At 36.0% G+C, this 6,000-nt stretch overlaps 1 pseudogene; it reads right to left on the bottom strand.

The window, feature by feature from the left end:
- Positions 1–43: 43 nt before the first annotated feature.
- On the bottom strand, positions 44–3,607 carry LOC129298433 (probable beta-1,3-galactosyltransferase 2; annotated as a pseudogene).
- Between the last annotated feature and the right edge of the window lie 2,393 nt (positions 3,608–6,000).

Below are 6,000 nucleotides of genomic sequence, written 5' to 3'. Positions count from 1 at the left end.
GTGAAGTATCTGGGGAAAAAAAAAAGGTTTGGTGGAGTGAGACTTACTGGTTAATTGATATATATGTAGCCAAATCTTTTGAAATGGCATACAACTGTCCTGTGGCATGACGGAAGTATTTGTTTCAGTCTCACCAAATTTCCAGTATTCGGGTTCATGGTACCTTACCCCTCTGTGAAACAGATCAGGGAGACAGAATTATAAAATTGAAGCCATGTCAGTAACTCCTCAAATATCAGAAGATAAAAGGGAAATTATTCTCACTTTTGAGAAAGGACGGGGCCAGATTTCATGCAACCAATGTATATTCGTGGTTTTGGCCGGTGTCTAACCAGAGTTTCTCCTAGTGTTCCTGAAACAGATTAAATACAGCTCCAAGATAAAGATTTCATCAAGCATAAATGATGCATGCATACAAGGGAAACATGAACCCATGGTAATAAGGAACGGATCTCATAGATTTATGGAAGTGCACAGTTGGTGGATATGTTCAATAAGCCAAGAGCTTCAATCGTTGTAAATTATAAGACCCAGCTCATGATTTCCAAACTAAGAAAAAAAACAAGGAACATAAATCCAGGTTATTTAAGCTTGTCAAAGTTTATATACCTATATTTACATGAACATCATCATCGACTTTGACATAGAAGTCAGCATCCCATAATTTAACAGCAGTCGCAAAGTATGTCCTCGTCTTTGCTGACAATTCAAGGTATCCCTCAACATGGTCCTGCAGAAACAAAGTGCACAGATTTGTAAATCTGTGGGCCGTTTTTTTCTCTTGAAAAAAGTAGTAAAAATGAGGGGAGTAGAATTTGGGTGGGAAGCAGCACTGAGTCGAAATGGGGCATAATAAATACCAGTCTCAAGAAATCCCCATGTTTGTTGTCCTCTGCTTCAATAGCTCTGTCTAGTATACCCCCCGAGGTAGCACTAAATAAAGAAAGGTAAAAACCATGTTAAATTTATTATTCATTCAGCATACTTTACGATTGATATAATGATGGTTTATTTCAACCATTTGAGGACATCACAAAGGCAAATGAATTTCACAAGTAGCAATGGACAGGGATGAGCGTGATTAGCAAACTAGAAACCTAAAGACTAAAAATTCAGCTGGAAAGAATAGTGATCCAGCCAATGTCTTCTATTCCCATGTTAGAGATTTAGCAGCTACCTGTGACCAATCACAAAGCGGACAACAATGCCCTTCTCTTCCTCTAGCTTCCTTTTCTTTTCACCTATCATCCAGGTTATCACAAGAACCAGTCACAGAAAACACACACAATAACGTGTACATACTGATATGAGGAACTTTGCCCCAATGAAAATGCATAATGGGAAGATCAGAAAACAGGCTTCAAATTACAAACCTCGCGGCATCCAGGTCGCACGAACTGAGTCTCTTCTTTTCCTGCTGCTAAAAGCAGTATTTATTCCTATGACCATTAGGTACCTTCTCTTACCAGGTGATTCAGATTCAGCTCTCTTAAGATCTTTTGATACAGGAGCACCATTTCTTATAGACTCCTGAGCTGCTCTTGCAGCAGCTAATTCCATCTCTAGGTTCGAAATTGTTTTATCCAAAGTTCTACATTTAATAACAAAGCCGCATAAGTTTGGCAAGCCGACCAAGTAACTGAAATTTGGACTTGATATCATGATATTTAACTTACTGTATGGCATTATGAGTCTCGGAAACTTCCCGATATATGTTTTTAGTGTCACGCTTCACTTCCTGCTCTTGCAACTGAAGGGAGGCCAACAGATATACATACATAAATTTTTGAAGGATAAAAGTAAATTACAGGACTTTCAAGGTACCGCATGGTGATCTAGGCTATGCTGCCTAGGAGTGGAAATGGCCATAGAGGAAGGTAGGCAATAAAGCCCATTTTCCCTCCTAGTAAGCATAACTTAAGTGTATTCTAGAAAGGGAAACGAAAGTGATGTTTAATTGCTTAATGCTTACAATTCTCGAATTACAACCCTCAGAAACCACATTCAATTTTTCTACCTCCATAGCTGTTGCTCTTGCCAGCCCTTTAGGTTCGGGAATAGTCCACATCCTGACACATTTACATTTTTCATCAGAAAAGTACCAGAAAACCGACATAAACAAGACGCCATGTTAACGTCTAATCTGAAATAATGAAGTATAGTACGAGTTTTTACGACCTCCTCACCAATATTTACGACTTCACTTTGTTTTAAAACCGTTCGGTGCGTTAAAAATAGAAAATTAATACACCTCCAAAGACGTTGGACTATGCTTAATAAATAACTACCATGGTCCCAAAAATTTGAAGTTCATCTTTTAAAGTAACAAAATCGAAATTAACGGCTTGAGTTGCGAAGCGCAGGAGATAAACTGAACATGAAAATTAATAGAATGCCTTACTCATCGAGAAGATTGTGGGGATGGAGAGTAATGGACGCTTAGAAGATATATGAAGTACTTCAACAACTTTTTTTTTTTTAATCTTTACTTATTTATTTATTTAATTTATTTAACTTTAACTGAATGAGCGGTATTTGAGCTTGCAGATGGCTCCCTAAATGTCATTACTGACAAATGAACAAAGACATAAATTATCACGAAATTGAGCAGAGCTGAAGGACCAGCGTCGATTAGTTCCAGAGTCAACTGCTGAATTAGCAAAGGAATGGCATCTCAAAACCCGAATTGATATGGCGTGTGTGTGTAATTCATGCCAATAGATATCAGATCTATCCTACTTCTGCCATGAATTGAGGTGGACATATAGTGACAATTTATAAGAAAGAGCTGACTCCGAAGTCAAAAGTTTCAGATATTAAAAGAGAGATAGGAAAAATACTGAATACATATAAGTTGGAAGGCTTTAGAATCAAATCTTTCAAATTGAGAAGCTTCCAGAAATTGGAATTCTTGTAAGACAATCAATGAAACACTCGAAAACCCAGTATCATGTTAGTTATTCGAATGAAGGACTGTGAAGATCTGAGAACAGGAATTATATGATACACTGCCCTCCGAAGACTTGCCATGAAAGAATTGCTGGAATCCATTTTCGGAAACAGTGAAGAAAATTGTAAAAAGACCGAAGAGACTATGCATGGAAAATTAAATAGAACACAATATAGAGAAGTTCGAGACCTGTTGGTGAAGAGCATCCCGGCACAGAAACTCGCGAGACACAGAAAAAGAGCCCATTTCTGCGACACAACGCTCCTGGAAGATTGCTCGCCCCTGCTCTTCCAAGTCATTGTTTCTTCCAGGGGGCTGAAATTACGTTCTAACCCGGGACTCAAAACAGAAAAGCCATGCGAAGGATTAGGTGCAGAGACCAAATCAAAGGAAGTCAAAGCGAAGGAAGGGGAGGATACGAGGCGCTAGCAATCAAGAAACGCAAGGAGGAAAGCAAATATGAATAAAGCAAATATGAATATGAAAACGAAACCGTCAACAAGAAGGGTGAGGGAGGGACGGAGAGAGAGAGAGAGAGAGAGAGAGAGATAAGTAGTGAGTTGATGTTTGTTCGTTTCTTTATGCTTATTATTCCTAAGCTTTGCTTCGTGGTTTCTCTCTCAAAGTGCTTCTCCCTCTCTCTCTTTGCAGGTGAGGGACGTTGAACAGAACAGGAGTGAGGAGACTGACTAACCGCCCTACCTCTTTTATATTTATATTTCTCTTATTACCAAACTGTCCCTATCACCACCACCCATCGCTTAAATGAACCCCCACTGTAACAGTTAACTGCGATCCACTTATGCCCCATACCTTTTCTCTATTTCATGCTTAGTCTCAACTTTTTCTTTTCTTTTTTTTTTCTTGTACACCCTGATCATGAATTCATCTAGTTGGCAAATGGCAAGCAGTTATCCAAAATGGAATTTATAAAGATCTTTTGCATGAGAAATGAATGAGAGTTGGATACAGAACAGTCAAGGACGGAGAGGGACGCGTCTAGAAAGGTTCTCCACTTCCACTTGAGGGTAGCCAAGTCAAGGTCATCTCTCGCTCTCTCTCCTCTTTTTTGTCGGTAAGTCAGGGGCGTTGCAAATTGATTTATTTAGTGAGGTTCAACACTGAAAAAGTCGTTGAGGATAAACAAATTTGGAGACTTGATTGAGTGCTAAACAGGAATGGAATCAGCGACAGACAAGCACTGCGTGAAAACAGAGTCGGCTGCGTATATAATTTAGTTATTCTCAATGGTTAGTAGTGACAGGAAGAATCTCATGTCCTCGCTAATTGTAATTAATTCGGGAGTTCCCTGATTGAATAGGCCAATCATGGTCCTTTGTCGCCTGAGCTTGCATGTAATTGACGTTTCACTCTTTTCCACTTCATTTTTTAATAATATCAAACTTCATCTCGCAATCCAACTATCCAAGAACGCATATTGTCGTTTTCAGCGAATACAATTCTCTTTTACCTATTAAAAGAAGTTTTTTTATAAAAAAAAAATGATCTTAATCAGGTAGTTATTCGTATTGCAGATAAAGTTTCTATATATACATATATATAGGGCACAGGCGCGGGACAAATTAATCAATTCTGAACGTAGCTTGAGGATGTTATTAATCGCTTGTGCATTTTGATATTTAGGAATCACAGCGCTATTTATGATATTATAAATTGAGAATGGTTTTCTTGTTCATCTTTTGGATGAGCACTGTGAAAATGTTATTAATATCTTGTGCATTTTGACATTTAGAAATCAAAGCGCTGTTTATAACAATATAAATTAGGGATGATTTTTTTGTTCATCTCTTAAATGAGCACTGAGAATGTTATTAATGTCTTGTGCATTTTGACATTTAAGAATCAAATCACTATTTATGACGATATAAATTGAGGACGGTTTCCTACTCATCTCTTGGATGAGCACATGATACTCACTATTAAAATGAGATTTGAACCATCTATATTTTAATTTGGATGATCCAACTTTAAAGAATTATTCTATATTAATTTATAAAATTATAAAATAATTTCAATAAAATTTTTATTTTTATTCTAATTTAAATTTAATTTAGAAAATCTAGTTTAATATTAAATTTTTTATAATTAATATATATTGATTATCTATATACACTTTGTATAGTCCAAATATAATATTTGAACTATACAAAGTACATCTAAAAAATTTGATATATTGAATTATAAAAATTTAAATATTAAATTAAATCTAGATCAGATTTAAAATAAAAACTTATTAAAATTATTTTATAATTTTTTTTATTTTTTTTATTTTAATAAATTAATATAAAATAATACTTTAAAAAAATTTAAATAATTTAAATTTTATTTTAAAGATGAGCACATGATACTTTTCAAGAGATGAAGCCGTTCCCGACTAAATTGTAGCGAAGAGCGAAACAGCTGACAGATAATTCCTTTTCTTAAAATTTGGTAAAAACCCAGAAAGGGAGGTGGGGGAGTAAATCCCAAAGTGAGCATGCAGGGCACGTGATCAGATGGGAGCGCCTGGCGGGCGAGGGGCGTCGAACGCAAGGGGTACATGACACGTGTCCTGACATGAGGGGTTGGACAAGGGGAGGGCAATTTTGGCATTCCGGTTAAGGTATGGCTGTGAAGCTTAAGGCGGATGTAAGCGTGGCGGGGAGCGTGCCCTGTGTCTCGGTTTCATGTCAAGAATTCCAGTTGATACACCGGCATTGATTTTATTATAATTTTTTTGGGCCATCGCATCTCATTCATAATCTATTTCTTACATGTTTCACTGAATTTCATTTATCCAAAATTTTAATAAATTTTAAAATTTTTATTCTTATTAAACATGTATATTTTAATGACGTACATAGTTTTTATTAACAATATTTTATGAAAGTAAAAAAAAAATTTAATGATGTAATTCATAAGTAATATTTAGGAAAAATTTACCATACCTTATATTATAAATATGATGGAAAGAAAATGAATATGCACATAACATGGGTAACAGGAGATAATTCTAAAACGAATGAAGTGTATGAGATTATTAGGAAGGG

Source organism: Prosopis cineraria, unplaced genomic scaffold (genome assembly GCF_029017545.1).
Source record: "Prosopis cineraria cultivar Desert tree isolate PC_DT_omini unplaced genomic scaffold, ASM2901754v1 PC808, whole genome shotgun sequence".
Lineage (NCBI taxonomy): Eukaryota > Viridiplantae > Streptophyta > Magnoliopsida > Fabales > Fabaceae > Prosopis > Prosopis cineraria.
Note: the sequence above shows the minus strand (reverse complement) of the source record. Positions and strands in the feature narration are given on the sequence as shown.